We start from the raw sequence: 20314 nt of genomic DNA, 5'->3' as shown, positions 1-20314 counted from the left end.
CTTCTGCCGGAGGGTGGACCCACTCAGCTTTATACTGTTAGTCAAGGGACAGGGATAAGGTGGTCTCCTTTTAACATCAGTGTTCTTAATAACAAACTGATCTCTTCCCTTAACCACACCTCGCTCTGCTGGAAAATAGCAGTCTTTAACACCTCTTCTTTTGATAGTTTTCTCAATGTCTTACAGAGTAGTATTTATGGCCAGCTAAGGAAAGGAGTCTTCAAAAAATTTCACAACCATAGTTTCGACCAACAATTGGCCAATGTTAAGGCCCTTACTAAGAAACTTATTAGGGATGTTCAAGCCCTAGATATGGATTGGGCAGATAAAACAACAAAAATTAAAACCATTCGTCAAAAATACAAAAACTACTGTAAGCATAGAAAAATTACTATGATTCAAAATGACGCACAGTATATGCTTGCAGTACTAATAAAACGAGATGTGAGGGCTTTTTGGGCTTCGGTTTCCAGCCTTGATAACACATTGATGGCTGATCAGCTTAATGCAATCCCAGAGGCCAAATGGTTTGACTATTACTCTAAACTTTTTGATATTGGGGAGGAAGACTTGGCTTCGGATGCATTGATGATTTACCCATCGAATGACGCATGGAAACCAGTTTTTGATCTGGAGACAGTGTTCTGTCTTATTTCTAAGGCTAAGAAATCTAGGGCGCCAGGCCCAAATGGCCTTACGAACAATACATTCAAAGCCGAGCCCGAGATTTGGGCCAATCTACTCTTCCTGCTTTTTCAGGACGTAGTAAATTCCGGGAAGGTCCCTATGAGTTGGCATACGGCCCATATTGTCCCAATCTTTAAGAGAGGCTTACGCTCTGAGGTAAAGAATTATAGACCGATCTCTCTTATAGACGCGGACTGTAAGCTTTTTGCTTCTCTGCTCCTCTCCCATCTTAACATATGGATTAGGGACAATCATATTCTCCCCAAATACCAAACTGGCTTCAGGGCCGGCCACTCTACCAATCTCAATGGTCTTATTATAACTGCCCTTCAGACCTCTTCTTGGGGAAAATCTGATGGTCCTTTGTATGTCGCCTCAATTGATTTATCCAATGCATTTGATCTGGTCATTAGATCCAGATTATGGGAAAAATTAACTAAATGGGGCATCCCGGCGGGCCTCCTTTCTCTCATTATGGCCCTCTATGAAAACTCGGGGGTACACATCAGGCTCGATTTGGCTGGTACTCTCTCTAGGAGGATTAGGACGCGTATCGGGGTGAGACAGGGTTGCTCGTTAGCTCCCTGTCTATTTATCCTCTATTTGGCTGATGTGGATAACTTCCTGAAAAATGCAGGCATGGTGAGTGCTAAACTTGGGGACCTGAGATTCTCATGGTTGGCATATGCCGATGACTTTCTCTTGTTCGACCAGACCAAAGTGGGCCTGCAGAGGCTCCTGTGTAAATTTGAACAGTACGCACTGCTAAATGGGCTGAAGATCAATCCTGGTAAAACACGTATCATGGAATTCTCAAAGGGGAGAACCCGAAACAACAAAGTATGGAAAATGGGGGGAACAAACATTTCTCGAGTTAACAAAATCGTCTATTTGGGCTTTTTGATCTTGGCCCAACCATCGGTGATAGAACTGAGACGATTTCTTAGACAGAAACTGCTCCCTCTCATCTCCCAATCACGTACTTTGGAGAATAAATATTGTATGTTTTCCCTCAAACCCGTGGTAGACTTTTTCAAGGGTAAGGTGACTCCAAAGTTATTGTATGGTATGGAACTCCATTATTTTACACTTCTGCCCTTCTGGGATTCTCTTGAAGGTATTTACTGGAGGAAAGTTTTAAAACTGCCCAATTCAATTCCTACTGTTGCCATTAGATATGAGTTGGGTCTGGTTTCTCTACGAGCTAGGATTCTTTGGAGGGTTCTCTCATTGTTCTCAGCCTTGCTTTCCCCTAGACCTGATACTTTATATGTTGATGTGGGCCACATGATTTTTTCCCAGACACACTCGGGCCACAACATATATCTCCATCTTTTTTCCACTCTCTGCGATAAGACCCTGATGGACATATCCTCCGACAGGGATACATTACTTACAAACCCTAACAAGGTAAAGGAGTCTCTGTTCAGCCATGATTGGAGCAACACTATCGAAAAACTTCATGGTTATTCCTCACTGAGTGATCTTCAATTTGATCATAAGAAGAGAGGTGTGATGTCCTTTATTTTGATCCAATTTCCTAATAGACACTACCGCTCTCTTCTTATAAAACTCAGATGGAACCTTCTTCCCACTCGGGAAGTCCTACGTAAAAGGAAGAAGTTTTCTGATTTGGATCCCACCTGTCGTTTCTGCAAACCTTTGGGGGTCACTGAAACTTCTCGGCATCTCATTCTTGACTGCAAGGCTTTGACCTCTTTAAGGGACAAATATCTAGGCATTTTTAATGTTATGGGGCGACTGGGGGTAGACAATTGGATTTGGTCACAATGTCTCTCAATCTCGAACATCAAGGTTGGTCTGGCTGTGGCGGGCTTTATCAGAGCCCTTGACCTATATGCCCCTTTGGTCTGATTTCTGCTCCTATTCTTGGAACTATGAATTTTTTACTATATGAGCACAGTGTTTTTAATATGAGCAATGTATTTCATATTTTATACCTTGTATTTATTCTATCTGTTATTCTCTGTAACTAGTACTTTATATTGACTTGACTAATCTTAGACAATCAAATTTCAAATCTGAAACCGGTTGATTATCTATTGTCTGTCCCTTTTCTGTAAAATTTGCAAACTTTTGCAACTTATGTAAATCTGTAATTTCGTATTTCTTTAGCGGGCATTTTCTTTTTCTTCTTTTTTCAAATGCAAATGCAAAGCAATGAATGTTTATCTTTTTTTTTTTTTTTTTACTATTTTGTTTTTAATTATAAAGTTTGTTCTATTTGTAAAGGTTTTTTGTAAACCATATACAATAAAAAAAAAAAAAAAAAAAAAATAGACCATGACAGCAGATCGACCCCAGAGCTTTCATTAGTGGACAGCAGCCTCCCTCTTCATTATCCTTAAGTAACTGGCAGATAATTGCTAGAGCTCCATCCCACCCCAGTGCTACATGTGATCATGACATTCTAGATGGGGTGCAAGGGAAGGCAGGAGCCTGACACACGATTGCCTTGCACATTTTACAAGTGGAAGGACGCATGTGCCCATTAAATGGAAGAACTAATAGACAGTAGACGTATGGACTACTCAGACTGTGGAAAACATTCAGCTGGCTGCGAAAACGACACAACTGAAAAGGATTCGCTGTGGATATGCTGTGGTCAGGAGACAGAGAATGAGATACTTTGACGTGAAGCGGAACTCCCCCGCCCACCTCCCTTATAGACCTAATTCCACCTGCTAATGGATCCGCACTGGGCAGGTTTACTCTGGTGCCACTCACTGAGTCTCCTTGGGCCCAACCCCCTTGACCATCCTCATCCACGTTTTCCCCACCATCCTTCACAATGGTGTCCATTCTAAACTGCCCCTCTTTAAATTCGTACTTATTGAATGTTGCTATCGGCCCATCAACATTCGAGTCCACCATGCCATGGAGGGTTCCACCCTTTATGCATTTCAAACCACGTTGGTGCTGTACTTGGAGCTCCCTTTCCTGGGGAGTCCCAGCAGTACAGGGACCTGGACCCATTTTCTTCAGTGATACTTTGTGTTGGCTTTCTCATTGATTCCAACAACACCGGATATACCCACATTTCTTAGGAACCCCTTGAGCCTGCTGCTGGTGCTGGATTGATGCCCCCTCATAAAAAGGTATGGTGAAATTATCATTGCTATGTCTATCAACCAACTTGTTTACATCTGTCTCCACATAACAATGATCAGCGAGAGCTCTTTTAATGCGTTCGTCGAGTACCCTTTTGAGGCGTTCAACGTACCCATTCCCCTGTATGGAAAATAGTTCATCAATTAATTGTTTTATAACCTACCCCTTCAAAAGGCTGGGATTTCATGGGAAATTAGTAGGACTCTATTGTGGGATACCAATACTTCAGGTGGCCTCCCCCTCCGGAAACTCTCTTGCAGAAATCTGGCCATCACCTATGTGGTAGGTATCGTACCTAACATCGAAGCCAATTTTTTTGAATCCCATAACTTTGAGTTTTTAAAAAATGAATTTATCCAAAATATAGAGCGAAGGTTTGGTAAGGGTATTAATTACAGCGAGGAGAAGTAGGGGGGCTACAGAGGGTCTCCCCAAACTCCAGCAAAATGAGTTTAAAAAAAAAAATAATCCATTTTATGGTATTCAAAAAACTAATTTGATGCCCTAACATAGATCCATGTGGCCACCTGAATAACCATTCCAGCATCTGACAAATAGTGTTCAGCAACTATGCAATTCTATTTTCCCGAAGTTATGACTCAGCATAATGTCCAGGGGCAGTCTGATTCATCTCCCCTGAATGTTTTCTAGAGGCATAAGGGGGTCTTGTTACTTTTTTTGCAGTGGTCATGTCTGTGTACCTGCCGATCAACCAGCCTATCCACTCCAGGCCACCAGAAATGTTCCTTACGCTTTTGGTGACTGAGATTCCTAGGGGGCTCACATGGTGACCATGTAATGAAGGTCCCGACCTATATATATATATTGAATCAACAGCTGAATGAAGTGGAGGCCCCCCCCACTTAAACCCAAACAGAGAAATTCGAAGGGACTCATGTGGTGTTGCAATTATGCGAAAATGGTATTTATAATGTTACAATATACTGGTATTCAAAAGGCATTGTGTTTATAAAGTCAGAAATGGCATTACCGTGATGTAATAAGGTGGCGAGGCACAGAATGAACGATAAGCGTCTGGCTAAAATGCCTTTAATGAAAATACATGTAACCAAATTGTGACAAAAATAAGAAGAAACTGAGTAGTGCTCAAAGTGTGTAATGATGAGCTCATTTTAAAGTTGAGACGTTCGAGGACACCATGCTTTCAGAAACTTGACTAATGGACAGAAACCAGACATTAAATTGGGCCTGGTCAAAACCCTTCTCTGAAGTGTCCAGCTGTACAAAATTATAATTGAACAGTGCACCAAAAGAAGAGTCAGGAATGCATTCTAGAGCGTATTTCATTTTGAAGGTTTTAGTCCAATTAAAATTAATTGCCCAATGAGCTAATGCTAACGATGAGGTTGTCTAAGACTGAGCAGGAGCAGTGGGGGCAGATTGCCTCCTCATATTTGGCTATAAAAATGAGCTCTTGGGAATGCTGAGGGGGGGTTCTTTTGAGGCAGGGAACTTGACCACAGCAGATAGGGCTGCTCGGTGACAGCAGGGAAATGAAATAAACCTTTATGAACTTAACAGTCTTTTTGCCACATTTTTGAGCTGTTCTTATTGAATTGTGTTGGGAGTATGTGAATCCTGCACCCCTACCTCCTCAAGGTGCAGCTATCTTGTTTTACAGGTACTAGAGGGTGTGCTCTGACCTATGGATTCATCAGAAGACTGTGCGCCCTCCTGTACAACCACTGCCTCTCTGATTACAAATAGAGGAACTCCACTCTCATTAAAAGGGAATCGGCCAGTGTGAGTCATGTAATCTTCAGCGACACTGCGTGATGGTGGAAACCCACACCCCACAAGTCGCTTAACATTGCCCAGAATCTATCCCATCTCATCTAGAGTCCTCTTGCTGTTTCATCAATGCTACCCTGACAAACCCCAGGTAAGAAAGAGCAGGTCATCTTAATCCACTGGAGCAGTCCATGTGTGGTAATGAAAGCCATCAGATCTTTGGAGTCTATCATCAGCTCAATCTGGTGATATGCAGAGCAGAGATCCAATTTGGTAAAAACCTTGGTTCTTCCTACATATTTTATCATCTCAACAAAATTAGGGCATAGGAGGACCGTCAATCATGATATTTTGATTGTGGCCCCTGCAGTCCACACATTAACAAAGGCTTGAGTTGTCCATGTAGACAAGGGTGATAGGTGCTAGCCATTCTGAGAGATCAAGTTCTTTGATAACTCCTTCTGATTTAAGCTAGCGCAGTAGCTTGTATAGCTGGTCATGGGCATACAACCGAACCACGCATACTCTAGGCCTAACTGGAAAAGCATTTCTCCTGTGCACAATGCAATGTTGGAAACCTGTGAGTTTCCCCTGGTGAGTGGAAAAACCCCTGTCAAGCATCCTCCCGATGTTAACTTATAAATCAATGAGTCCAGGTTGTACACCTTGGTCCAACACCAGTGTTTGTTGCCCTGCCTGGGAATGTGCACCAATACCTAACAATGCTCAATGTGTGCTTGCTCTGGGGGCCATGCCTTTGAAATTCAGTGGGGTGTCTGGAACCACCTGATGATGAGGGTGTGTCCTGTGTGCCCATTGTCTGGACACCTTACCTCTAGACATGCTGTGATAAACAAACCTGGAGATGACAGTGTAGAGAGACCCACAATCTGCCTGGAGTGCAAGGTCAGTAACTCGCAAACTCACACAACATGCCAGCATGGGGGCCTGGTAGTGATCTAAGCAGTCATCACGAGTACTATGTCTCCAGTGCCCACTTCCACCTGATCGAGGTAAAGGTCTTCAGTGCCTTTAACCTGGCTGGGCGGTGGGGCATTTCTTCCAACGTTCAGGTTGACATACCCTGGAGAAGGGAGAATGTTTCTTGTACCGTGTGAACCTTTTCTCAGACACAGAATCATACTTGTACCCAGACTCTTGATGACCAACCCCACAGCAGTAGCAAGCTGTATTGGGTGTATGTTCATCTTTTCCATAGCCTTTGGATTGAGTTGGACATTTTTTTGGGAGGTGTGCAGGTCTTGTGATTTGGTTTAAGTTCTGTGCACAACTTGGTGTTTAAGAAGAGTGATTGGGCAGGGTGCGTTTTACCTTTCTGTGGTTATTCCATAAGGAGTTCTACTCCATTGCCCAAAGCAATGTCTTGGCCAAGCATAATGTCCAACACCAACTAACGCTTCTGCTTAGTTTCACATAGGCTCACGTGAATCCTCAAATGACCCCTTATGTTGAGGAAGGCCCGGAAACTGCAGGTAGCTGCTATGGTATGAGATGGACACGTCTTTCTGTTGCATCCTGGCGTATAAACAGGGTCTTTCCAGTGACACACTTGTTTTGGGTACAAAGAACTTATTTATGCAGTGCATGAATGTCTGCTTCTTCTTGACTAGGGTCACATCTTCTTGGCCTATTGATTGAAGATACACAAATGAACGAGGATAGCACAGGGGCAACGCAGACCACGCAGAGCAACAGAGGTTCGAATCCCGATCCGGGCTTAGAAAATGAATTCCGGTGCGGTATTAGGTGCGTTATAAAAAAACAATGAAATGCATAACAGGCCTTGCTCTTTCTGCTCACAGCCTCAAGTACAAAAGAGGACGGGCAGCCCCTGCAGATCAATAAAAAGCACTCTCTCAGATGCGCTCTCCATAATCCTTTGGTTTGAAACAAATATCCCGAACCCCATCTCTCCTCGCTGTGCTTTTCTGTCTTCTTTGCTTTGTCCTGGTTTCTTTCCGCTCTTGCCTGGTCGCTGACAGCTCTGCACTGCCGCGTCTGTCTAAAAATGAGGGGGTTTATATAACTATGAATACTACGTTTCCATGGCTCGTGGCGAGATCTCACACGTTTCTCCTGCATCAGATGGTAAAATGCAAAGAGTGATCCAAGCCAACAAGAGTCCTGAACGCTTTTGGACCTGCAACCCAAAAGTATGTACAAATGCAAGCTTGTAACATTTAGTTTACTAGGCTTCAAGTTATAAAACATATAATTTAGAGTCAATGGCCTAGATTCATAGAATGTGGCGCAGAAAAGGCACAAACGTTGCACGCCGAGAAGGAGTGTGCATCAGCCGTGGTGCAGAGAAATGATTGCGCGGTAAGTGTGTTAATGGATTTCCAGAGGCATCAATAGCCGAGGCGCAAGGAACATCAAGTTGTGCCAGTAACGCTCCGAACACGCTCCCACATGCTGTAAAAAGCAAGTGAAATGCCTAACACGGTGCATGCCCCCGTGCCATCCCTGGACCAGCATACAGCCCCCCCCTAGCAAAATTGTGTGAAAACCCTGTGCGATCCCCGACTGCACCCCAGTCAAATTGCGTGAAAACTCCACACGATCTCCGGCCGCACCCCAGCCAAATCGCATGAAAAATCTGCACGTTCCCCGGCCGCACTCCAGCCAAAGTGCGTGAAAACTCTGCATGATCCCCGGCCGCACCGCAGCCAAATCGCGTGAAAATTCTGCGTGTTCACTGGCCGCACCCCAGCCAAATTGAGTGAAAATTCTGCACGTTCCCTGGCCACAGCGCAGCCTAATCACGTGCAAACTCTGCACGTTCCCAGGGAGCACCCCAGCGTAATTGTTCGAAAACTCTGTGCATTCCCCTGCCGCACCCCAGCCAAATTGTGTGAAAACTTTGTGCGTTCCCCGTCTGCACCCCAGCATAATCATGTGAAAAATTCTGCATGACCCCCGGCTATACCAGAGTCAAAGAGTGCATCTGCACCTCGCAATCCTCGGGAAGCAGACACCTCCTGACAGTGACCCCACCAGGCAGGCAGCTCCCTCCACATGGGACACCCCCACCCTAGTGTAGAGGAGGTCCCAGTAAAGCCCGCATTCCAGCCGTCCATTTTGAAGTGCCAGGAATGTTCACGGCAAAATATGTGACTTATGATGAGCAAATACACCAGCAGAGAGTCGCAGTGGAGCTCTGTCCAGTACCTATCAGAAGAACAGCACTTATTGAAGTACCGACACCAAAGAAAACATGGACAGTAAGGTATCCATTGAGAAAACCATATCAACAAATGAAATGGAATGAAGATCGTCTGAGTACAGCCCCTGAAGAAACCAAAAAGGTCTTAATATAAGACGAATGGTGATGCCACAAGAACCCAGACTGACTCACATATAGAAGATATGAAGACCTGAGAATGAAAAAAAGAGAGGAAACGCCATCAATAAGGGACATCACAAACCTAAAGTAAAAGGATTAGGGCAAATGTAAGAAGAATATGCCATGAACATGACAAAGACATTCAACCAGTTTACGCATGTACATATGCTTGGAACCACAAGAAAGCTAAGAAAATTATGCGGCTTGCCATGCTTAGTTGTAAGGTAGATTGCGTCAAGCCCCACCTATACACATCTGCCTCAAAAGAAGCACATTATATAAGTATACTTCCACTATGCACAAGAATCAGAATCAACCAAAGGTTACTAGAGGCCGCACGAGGAGAGCTTCATATTTAACAAATCGAGAATAAAAGGCAGAAATGAAACTCAGCAGAGACAGATGGTGCCAAAAAGCCAAGGTTGTATCAGCTAAAATTGACAAACAGTAGCTACAATTAATGATGCAAGGAACAGAATATTCATGAAGCTCCCCGTTTTTTGTACTTGTCATTAAACGGACTCCCTTTGCCAAACCGTTGAGTTGTCATTATTGATTTGATGCTTGAGCATTAATCTGCTTCCCCATCCATCTCACGGGTGCTGCTATTCCATCTTAAAGTGCTATTGGGCAAACCCCAGCTCTATGGGCCAGTTGGGGGTCCTGGTGCATACTTGGTAGCAGAGATAGGATGGTTCTATCGATTACCGATTAGATAAGACACCCATTGACCGTCGACATAAAGTAACTCTAGGTCCTCGGCAATATCACAAGTCCTTTGCCATCTGGGTAAGTAGACCGTGAAGCTCCCGTAGATAGTGGCTAGAATAAAGTGCAAAACCTGCAGGTAAAGGTCTGAAGGGACCTGTGCTTTCTCCCACAAACCCCTCCCTACTTCTACGAGCAGCTGATAAGGGTAAACGGCAGGAGAGGTGGTGACGGAGGCAGTGATACCGAGCATCCAGAGAGGAAATATGTGAACAGTGAGTGAAAAAGACTGAATACTTTGGCAAGAAAGTGCATGCCTTAGAATAAGTAAGGGGAGATAACGGAGGGAGGCCGGAAAACAAAAATACAGTTAGAAGTAGAGTAGAATATATATATATATATATATATATATATATATATATATATATATATATATATATATATATGGGGAAGGAAATAGTAACTCGAGGGCTGACCGAGTAGTGGATAAGGATTCCGGGGAGGACACCTGAGAAGAGAGAGGATACCAGGAGGATGCCTCAGAAGAGAGATGAAACCGGGGGGGGACACCCGAGAAGAGAGGATATGCCCATATTCTTACGCTTAATATAGTGGTTAGAAGAAGCCTGCATCTATAGTCCTGAATAAAATAAGAATAACTAGAAAAACACCACGGTTAAAGACACTGTGAAAGGGATGGGCTTACACCCCATGTTGGGGTAAAATTTAGGGGCAGAGATCTGTGTAGCCAGCTGGAGTTTGTCTAGTCTGTTAACGTTTGTCTTATGTGTTGATTGTTGTGACGTCATAGGATGACATTTTTCCTTCGAGGAACTAGCATAAAAATTACACGATTGAGTAACTGAGATATGGTAGAATACAAATTGATGTTTGTTGGTTGAAAAAGGAAGTATAACTTTTTGTGAAAACACAGGATTGAAGCTTGCGAAGATTGGTGTTCGCTCATATTGTTGAAGTTGTTTAAAAAACAGAAGGGCATAACAAGTGTTATATAAAGAGAAGGTGAACAGATTTAAACATGGAAGACATGACTCCATTAGTACACCTGTGCAAACAGTTGCCAAAACATGCGCCTAAGCTGAAAAAGTACAGTGCAGAATGGGTTAAAGGAACCTAAAAACAAAATGTTTATGCCATGGCCCCAGGGTGGATCGCTGTCTAAAACAATCCTACAGCACATGACAACATATTTACACACCACATACACAGGCAAACAATTTGACAAGCGCTTAGCCAGTTTAGAGCTTTGGAAGATGTATCAAGAGAATAAAGGGAGGAGCCGCCTTTAGATTGGATACTTAAAGTATGCACAGAGAGGGTGAGATGCCTTCTGCGCCGCCCGCCCCGTCTGAAATCAAAAACGAAGTCAGTAAGGATGAAGGATTATACCGCTAAGGAAACTTAAAACAGCCACGGGGTGTAACAACCCGACATATGAGTCACCTACGCAAAGTAGTGACGAGAGCCCAGACAAAGACAGAGATAGAGATATCACCTCCAAAGTCCCGAGGGACAAGGAGAGACGCGAAAATGAGATGAAAGACCAGGCACAAGCAAGTACATCTCTCGATACAGATAGAGAGGGCAAAAGATGGAAAGGAAATAAGGATTGAACTGATGAGATAGCATTCACACATAACGAACGGATGGGAGGTCGGATTTTATTGAAACTCGATGGTAAAGGCATTGATGACACAAAGCAAAAAGAGAAGCTAGACGATGTACAAAGAAAGGAGAAGGAAAAGGAAAAAGGATTGAGAGACGAAAGAATCAGGAATAAAGATAGGTAGAGATGAGAGCAGTTATATCGCGAAGAGCAAGAAAGACAATGTGATCATAAGCAGAGAACAGCCAATGATCAGGACAGACAGAAATAAAGGGGAATAGAAGAAGAAGAGCAAAAGATACGGGAGAAAAGAATAAAGAGACAAAGGGATTAGGAAACACGAAGGGCAAATGAACATAGAGATGGAAAGAAAGAGGAAGAAGATAGGGTTAGAGATGAAGCGAGGTAGTGCAGAGAATTCGATGATGACTTAGAACGTAAGCTAAGACAGAGAGCACGAGATCTTGAATATCTGGAAAGAGAGGTCGAAAAACCTGATCAAGTAGTAGATTGCAAAGACATCGAAGAATTATTTCCTGAGTATGATTCAGTACTAGGCACGTCTAGGGCAAATATCGAGGATGACTTCAACACCAGAAGCATCGGAGAGACGATCAATAGAATATACGATGAGATGGGGCTAGAACAAGTACCCCAAGGGGAAGGGGAGGACGAGCACCTGGAGAGCACTCAGTTTTAATCTGCTGAGGACGTCTCCCGAAGTAGTAGAAATAGAGAGCTGTCTCTAGACAGGTTGGAAATCAGTAAGAACAAGGAGGATGCGAGAAGTCGCACGAGTTGGGCACAGAAAATGTCAGACGTCGAAAGAGAGGAACACGAGGAAAGGGAGAAGAAAGGAGACACGAAAAACAATTCTCAGGAGGGAAAGGGATAAGATGGTCAGGTTCTAGTGGGTCTGCACCGAGGGCATCAGAGTCAGCCACTCAGTCAGACCGACGCAAAGAAACATTTTACGGTCAGAGGGGGTTTCTCCACCACCCTATGTGAGCCGACTGAGGACATTACCAGGTAGGCTGCGATGCGGGAATATTACTCCTCCAATAGACAGAAAAACAATTAGAGAAGAGAGGGAGGGCAAAGCGTCCCAATTTCCGTTGCTCGAGAAAGGAGGAACGAGATCACAGTGTATTCCATGGCCTCACATGGATCAGGAAAACCTGAAAAATAAGCTTCCAATGCTGACATCGGAAGCCGGAAAATGGATACACGAGCTAGAAAAAATGACGGCAGGGAACACGTTAGCTATAGGGGATATCAAAGGTCTTTTATTTGCCATACTTGGTGATACAGCTGAGGATGTGTGGACACGTGCAGGTTACCCTGGTGTGACTACAGTTAATACTGCGCATGACGGAGCGCTGTTTAACAGTTGCAGAGCCGTGGTATGGAAAGCATTACGATTGTTATATCCAGATACTTCAGACATGGGAGCCATAATGACACGTAAGACGAAGGAGTCGGAGGACCCTTTGCTTTACATTCAGAATTTCCAAGACACATGGGTACTGGAAACTCATGAATCTTGGGGGAAATCTATACTCGTGTTTTACCACATATTATGCCAAGGGCTGCCAGATCAGGTACAGAAGCAGCTCAAGAAATTGGTAGGAATCGAGGCCAAACCGTAGTCTGAAATATAGTTGACCATAGCACACTACTGCAGGCTGCTGCAAGAGAAGAATCGCAAAAAAGAGTCTGCACCAAAAGCAGAAGAGGCAAAATTAGTGCAAAAAAAAATTGTCAAGATATGCCATTGGAGGGGCAATGATAACAAACACAGACGGACCGAGCATGCAGCAGGTCAATAATCCAAATCAAGCAAATCAGGGTAATAATGGGTTCTACCCCAGAGGGAGAGGATTTAGGGGGAAGAAAATGGCAGAGTAATCAGAAAGGTTTTCAAAACATGCAAAATGGAAGTCAGGATATGTCAAATGGGCAAATGATCAGGCCATCGCCAATATGTTGGGGGTGTGGGGTGACAGGGCACACACCCAACAAAGCACGCACATGCAGAAGTCAAGGCATGATGCAAAATGACCAAGGAACAAGAGCAGGTATGGTGAATCCACCTGTATTTTTACAACAGGGAGGAAATGGAGTTGCACAGAATCACATGGTGCAACAGCAAACGCCAGGGGCACAGCAAAGCTTGTAACCTCAGAATTTGATACGTTTTCCACAAGGACAGTCCCAACAGTCACTGATGCAACTGTCACAGATAACAAGTACAGGTCAGGCTGTGAACGCTGGGATAAGAGCTAACACTGGTGATGGGGAAGACCATTCACACAAAATGGGACAAAGTTGTATATGGACTAGGACAGGTCACTGGGAAACCTGATGTGTTCTATCCTATCAGTGACACCAGACCCTCACCAGGAACCAAGGGTAGATGTCATTATAGTGGATAAAGAATATTCCTTCTTAGTTGACACGGGTGCAAAACGCACCTGTATATGTGAGGGCAAGTTTTCCTTGTCCGGAGATGCTATAAATACTCAGGGCTTAACAGGAGCAACAAGTCATGTTCCTTTTACAGATACACTTCCAGTCTCTATAGGAGAATGTGATGTGAACGTACCACTGTTATATTCTAGACAAACCCCAGTAAATATCTTGGGATGAGATCTAATGACAAAGTTAAACATGACAATCTCGTTCACAGAGAAGGGCATAGTATCTTCAACTCCAGGCATTCACTATTTGAACGTATGCAAGATGATTAGAGCATACGCATGACACACAGCTATGAGAGCTATCCCATTGGAGCCAGAAATATTTTTGTTTGGAGTACGTGTGCTGATGGCAGGGCTACCAAGCCTAGCAGACAAAACCATGAGGACCCCAGATGAATTTCTCTTTAGACCAAAAATACCTATGCACGAGGAAAAGGGACAAGTATTTTTTACTCGATGATACACATAGCCATAGTATGAGGGAAAATGGCTTTGATTGAAGGTTGTAGTGATGAAGGCCATCAATGGTACACAGTAATCGCCGTTGAAGAAGGGTACAGATTGACTGACATCACTAATTACGATCTGTTTGACGAGCAAGCACATGGGGAAGAAACAACTGTTGAGGTAAATCTCACCTTTTGGGTGAAAATGATAAAAAGCAAAGTGCCCCAGAGAATGATGTTGGCACAGAACCGTCCTGAATATTTTGAGGACGGCATGGTCAGGTGCCTGTCTCAGTATGGACCACAGTACCCTGTGACGTAGGATTATTGAAAGGAGTTGGAGAAGTAAAAATTAAACTGAAGCCAGGAGCAATCTTACCAAAAGCACAACAGTATCCCATGTCTAGGGAGGCAGATGAGGGAATTTTCAAAACAATTTCGGCTATGATGGAACAGGGCATCTTAGTGACGTCAGAGTCGTCATGCAATACCACAGTTTACCCTATCAAAAAATCAAAGGCAGGGTCTTGGGGACTAATTCAAGAATTACGCCGATAAATTATAAGGTAGAGGCCGAGTTCCCTTTAGTCCCTAACCCGGCCACAATCCTATGTAATATACCCTTTGAGGCAAAATATTTCACGGTGATTGACTTGAAAAATGCATTTTTCTCAATCCCATTGCACCAAGACTCGCAAGATTTGACGACATTTACATTCTGACAGATGCGTCTGAAAAACACAAGTTTACTCCAGTGTGACTGTGAGTCTGCTTCAATTTTCAACAGAGTCCTGCCGATGGACTTAAGCAATATTGCATTAAAGAGTGGTGTCTTGCAATATGTGGATGACATCTTAATTTGCAGCACAACAGAGGAAAGATGCAGACGCGATTCTATTCAGCTATTGACTATATTGGCTGAGAAAGGATATAAAGTTGACAAAGAGAAGTTACAATATTGTCAGCAAGAAGTGCTGTATATAGGCCAATTCATCTCACATGAGGGGTAAAGAGTTACCCCAGAAAGGGCTGAAACCATACTGAACACAGCTCAGCCACACACGATAAAACACATGCAGAGCTTTTTAGGTCTTTGCAATTATGTCAGAGCTTGGGTCTTTGACTACAGCTCTTATACCAAGCCGTTATTACTTGCCCTAAAGAAGGCACAGGTGATGAAAGAAAACATTGAATGGTCTGAGACCATGGAAAAAAAGGATTTACTGAACTCAAGAGAGCCATTTGCACCGCACCAGTTTTAGGGATTCCCAACTATGCAGAGGAATTTTACATGTTCTCATACATGAATGGCAGCATCATGATGGCAGTGCTCACACAGAGAACCACATTGTGGTACAAACCCCGGGCATACTACAGTGCGAATTTGGACCCAGTGATGAGAGGCCACTTCCCTTGCAAACAAAGTTTAGCTGCCGCAGCGTTCACCATAGAGAAAGCTACAACCATTGTGATGGGATGCTCAATGACGTTGTACGTTGGCGGCCAAAGCTGCGACTCACCCGGCAGGAGAAGTGGCCCGGACACTATCTGTGGGGGCGGCGATTCAAAGGCTGATGCTGGGGCCCCAGGCGAACACCAGAGCGGAACGAGAGGAGGAGCCCCATGGAGGGTGGAATACGTTCCACCTTAGATGGACCACAATGCAGCGGTACCATCCTGGCCGAAACAGCGCCCTAGACACCCCTGGACAGCAGAGCAGTGAGACGGAGACGGAGGCGCAACCCCCTATGGCGAGCCATCGGTGACCCACAGCCGCGCACGCACCAGTGCGAGAGATCCCAACGCTGTGGACAGCACACGCTGCAGAGGAGGGCACTGGCAGGTACGAGACCGACACCTTTGGGGAAGCGGGGTCTCATCCAAGTCAACTACAATAAGCCTCAGGGAGGGGAGGCTTGCAGGACACCCTAGCCATAAAAAAGCCCCCCTCTAACCTCTGCTAATAATAGAATAAGCTCCAGGCCCCGGACTAGAGGCAGGGCGGGAGGGACCCTCCACAAGCGGGCCCTGACTAAAGCAAAGGCACCATTAGACCTAGAGACACCTGAGCCCACTCCCATTGGAATCCACAGAATACAAAAGCAACACTAAGGCCCCTGCTGCCAACAGGAAGGGAAGCCGGATCATTGTGAGTGAAAGGGGGTCAATAAAAAGTGGCCCCTCTCCCACAAGGGGCCTGAAGGAGACAATCAGGCTTCTGCGGGACAACAATAGACAACAGGGTATTGGAATCCATACCCCACCCAAGTGTGCCAGAGAAGGCAGCCCCCAAGGCCACAGCCTCAGGAGCGCAAACACACGCCATCAGAGAACCCATCCACGGGCGCCCAGAGGCAGACAAGCTCCTGACCAAACAAGCACACACAAGAATCCGGCAAAGCCAAGACAGCCCATCAAGGGCACTCACAGCAGAGGTAGCTCCTACATATCCTAGGCTACCTCGGAGTAACAGATAAGTTTAAGAAAAAAATGAGACTCACACATGTCAAGACCCAGGATTCGTCAGGCGCAACAGGCGACACCCTCCTGCAGCAACAAAGCCAAACCAGAACAGGACTTGATCCAGCTCTGGAGCGTAGACAAAGGAGCTACCCCAAAAACAAACACGCAGATGGGCAAGGGGAAGGCGACACTAGACAAGAGACGCAGAAATGGCCATGAAAGAGGATATGAAAACATGGTTTAAAGAATTCCAGGACCAATTTATATCCTCCACGCAGGCCCAGTTCGAAAACATGAAGGGGGAAATGAAACAAGCCATCCAGGAACTGAAGAGGGACATAGGGAATCTGGAGAAGCAAACAGACAAACTGGAGAGAATGCTCCAGAACATAGACGAGGAAACGCTGCAACACACAGAGGCACAAGATCGACTGGCAAGACCAGCGCAAGAACTAGCAATCCAATGCGAAGGCTTAGAAAACCGGTCTCGGACGTCGAACATAAGAATAAAAAACATGGCTGAAACGGTTGAGGATAAAGACCTCAGCACGGCAGTACAACAGGTGTTTCAAGACATACTCACAGATGGCACAGGGGAATAGATCCAGATAGACAGAATACATAGAGTAGGCCCCCGCAGAGCGGGAGAACCGGGGGCCCACCCAAGGGATGTACTGGTAGCAATGACTCAGTACACACAAAAAGAGCAAATCCTGAGGAAAGCCAGAACCATAGACCACATAAGAATGAACGGCAAAGAAATTCAGGTATTCTAGGACCTTGCTCAATCCACGCTCAAAAAGCGAAGAGAGATGACCCAGATAACTAAATACTTGACAGAGCAACAAGTGCACTATAAATGGACCTTTCCATTTGGTCTCCTCTTCACGTGGGAGGAGAAACAACATTGTATCACTACATGTGAGGAGGGACTCAAGATACTGGACATGCAAGAACAAGAGAAGGAGCTACCAAAGAACGGTGAAACCCACAGAGGAAGACGGGAGCCGAGGGGCTGGCAGACAGAGACCAAAAGGCCCAAACTCCAAACTCGAAAACCAGAGCAAAAATAATACTGCCCCCAAGAAGGGGACCCTACATCTAGACAGACAGAAAGGTGAAGCTACATAGGGTGACGCGAAACGCGAAGGGCATAATGTCACATGAGGAGGCGGCAGAGCCAGGAGACTTCCTTGGAATCAATCCACAATAGACAAGCAGGATTTAAGACTCCCTGCGAAAGACTTAAAACCTGAGTCACTAGAGGGCATTGAGCGAGGGCAGGATGCCCGAGCAACCTTAGGGCCCAATGCCCTCCTCAGGGAACTTGTTGGGGGGGTGGGGTGGGTGGTCAGAGGGGGAATTTGGGGGATTGTTACAAGAGGGAAAAGGGGGACACACAGGCTTTTACGTACAAAATAGCAACCCACACCGAAAGAGAAAAGGAAACCCAAAAACCCAAAGAAAAGAATGGGGCTGAAAATATTAACATACAACATTAGAGGCATGAGCTCTCCTGTATAAAGAAAAAAAACTGGAGCACTTTCTAAACAGAGAAAAATACGACATAATAATGCTCCAAGAAACACATGTACAGAAGAAGAGGACAGAACATATACGCATAATAGGATACAATCAGATACTCCAGGCTAACGACGTAGAGAAGAAAAAGGGAGTCATGATCGCATTTGCTTACCAACTCAATGCACACATAAGAGAAACAAAGGCAGATAAACTAGGCCGCTACTTATTTGTGAAAGTACGGATTGAAAACTGCTCACTGACATTGGCAACGTTATATGCCCCTAACACAAGCCAGGACGGTTTTGTAAAGGACATCGTGAATAAACTGGAAAACTTTGCAGAAGGAGAAGTAATACTAGCAGGCGACTTCAACCTTGCATGGAATCCCAGGGAGGAATGCTCAAAACCCAAGGTAGCGCAACACGGGACACCGACACAATCTCTAAAAGAGGCGATGGGGAAGATGGCCCTAGAAGATGTATGGCGGAGAATCAGAGGGGCATCCCCGGGTTACACATACTACTCACACGTTCACGCCACAAGCTCATGAACAGACTATATCCGGGCTTCAGCGAGCCTACTTGGGGAGATACAAGATATTGAAAAAGGTACCATTTCGCTCTCAGATCATGCCCCATTGTGGATGTCACTCCCCAAGATCCGTAAAACATCAGGTCTGTGGCGCTGGTCACTGCCAAGCGAAATCATACAAGATCCAGTAATGAGAGAAACAATCAGAGAGAAAATCATAGAATACTTCGAACTAAACAAAACACCAGAAGTGTCAATAAGTACAGTGTGGGAAGCCCTCAAGGTGGTGCACAGAAAGACAAACAATCTAGAAAGTGGGAAAATGAATTGGAAAGCAAAATAGACGAGCTAAGAGAAGAAATGGTCGGTTAACAGATCTTTGAAAATCAAGAGAGCCTATAGACACGCCCAGAGCCAGCTAGAAGCTATCAGAACTAAAAGAGCGGAAACTCAACTCCTCCACCTGAAACACTGGTATGCGATGAAATCGAATAAAGCAGACAAAGTCCTAGCAAGACAATTAAAAGGAGAACTACAAAACTGCACGGTAAAGGCCCTGATTGATGAACACGGACTAACGCAAACACAATCCAAAGATATAAAAGAAATATTTAGAGTCTACTACCAGAAACTGTACACATCGGACAAACCAAAAGAGAATGAACAGGAGGAGTACCTGAGCGGGGTAACTATCCCAACCATCACATCAGAAGAAATATCATCACTTGAGGAACCAATAACATCTGAGGAGGTGACTGGAGCAATCAGAGATCTGCCTAAAAACAAATCCCCCGGACCAGATGGCTACACAGCCGCATTTTATAAAACCTATGCGGGATCCCTATCCCCCATTCTAGCAGATCTCTTCAACACCTTCAAGGAAATGGAGAACGTTGCGGCGTCAATGAATGAAGCCAAAATACTGGTCATCCACAAGAAAGGCAAGGACCGGTGCACCCGAGCTCATACCGACCAATAGCGCTAATAAATATGGACGCTAAACTATACAATAAAGTCCTCGCTAATAGACTTTCCCTGCTCCGTCCTAAGCTGATCTATCAGGATCAATCAAGTTTCATTCCCAACAGGAAAACACACGACAATATCAGACGTATTGTGCACTTGATAGAGAAGGTGGGGATCACCAAAACCCCGGCAGCAATTGTAGCGGTAGATGCGGAAAAAGCATTTAACCGGGTTGAGTGGTCCATGCTATTTGCAATACTGGCGAAAATGGGAATGGGCACGTCATATATAAAAATGATACGAGCCAACTACAACTCACCCTCAGCCAGGATAGCATTAAATGGAGAACTTTCAACATATGGAGAGGTACTAAACAAGGCTGTCCACTGTCCCCTCTTCTATAAGCAATCTTCCTCGAGCTGCTGCTGGCAAAGATTAGGGGGCGGCACCCAATATCAAGGGCATAGATATGGGGGGATGGACACACAAAACAGCGGCATATGCAGATGACATGATGATGACCCTGACCGAACCGATAACATCACTGCGCCTCCTAGTACAAGAAATAGACGACTACGGAACCATCTCAGGTCTGCAGATAATTAGGCAAAAATCATTGGTAATGGTATTG

Source organism: Ambystoma mexicanum, chromosome 2q (genome assembly GCF_040938575.1).
Source record: "Ambystoma mexicanum isolate Mex_15411 chromosome 2q, UKY_AmexF1_1, whole genome shotgun sequence".
Taxonomy (NCBI): Eukaryota; Metazoa; Chordata; class Amphibia; order Caudata; family Ambystomatidae; genus Ambystoma; species Ambystoma mexicanum.
This window is presented reverse-complemented; position numbering follows the sequence as displayed.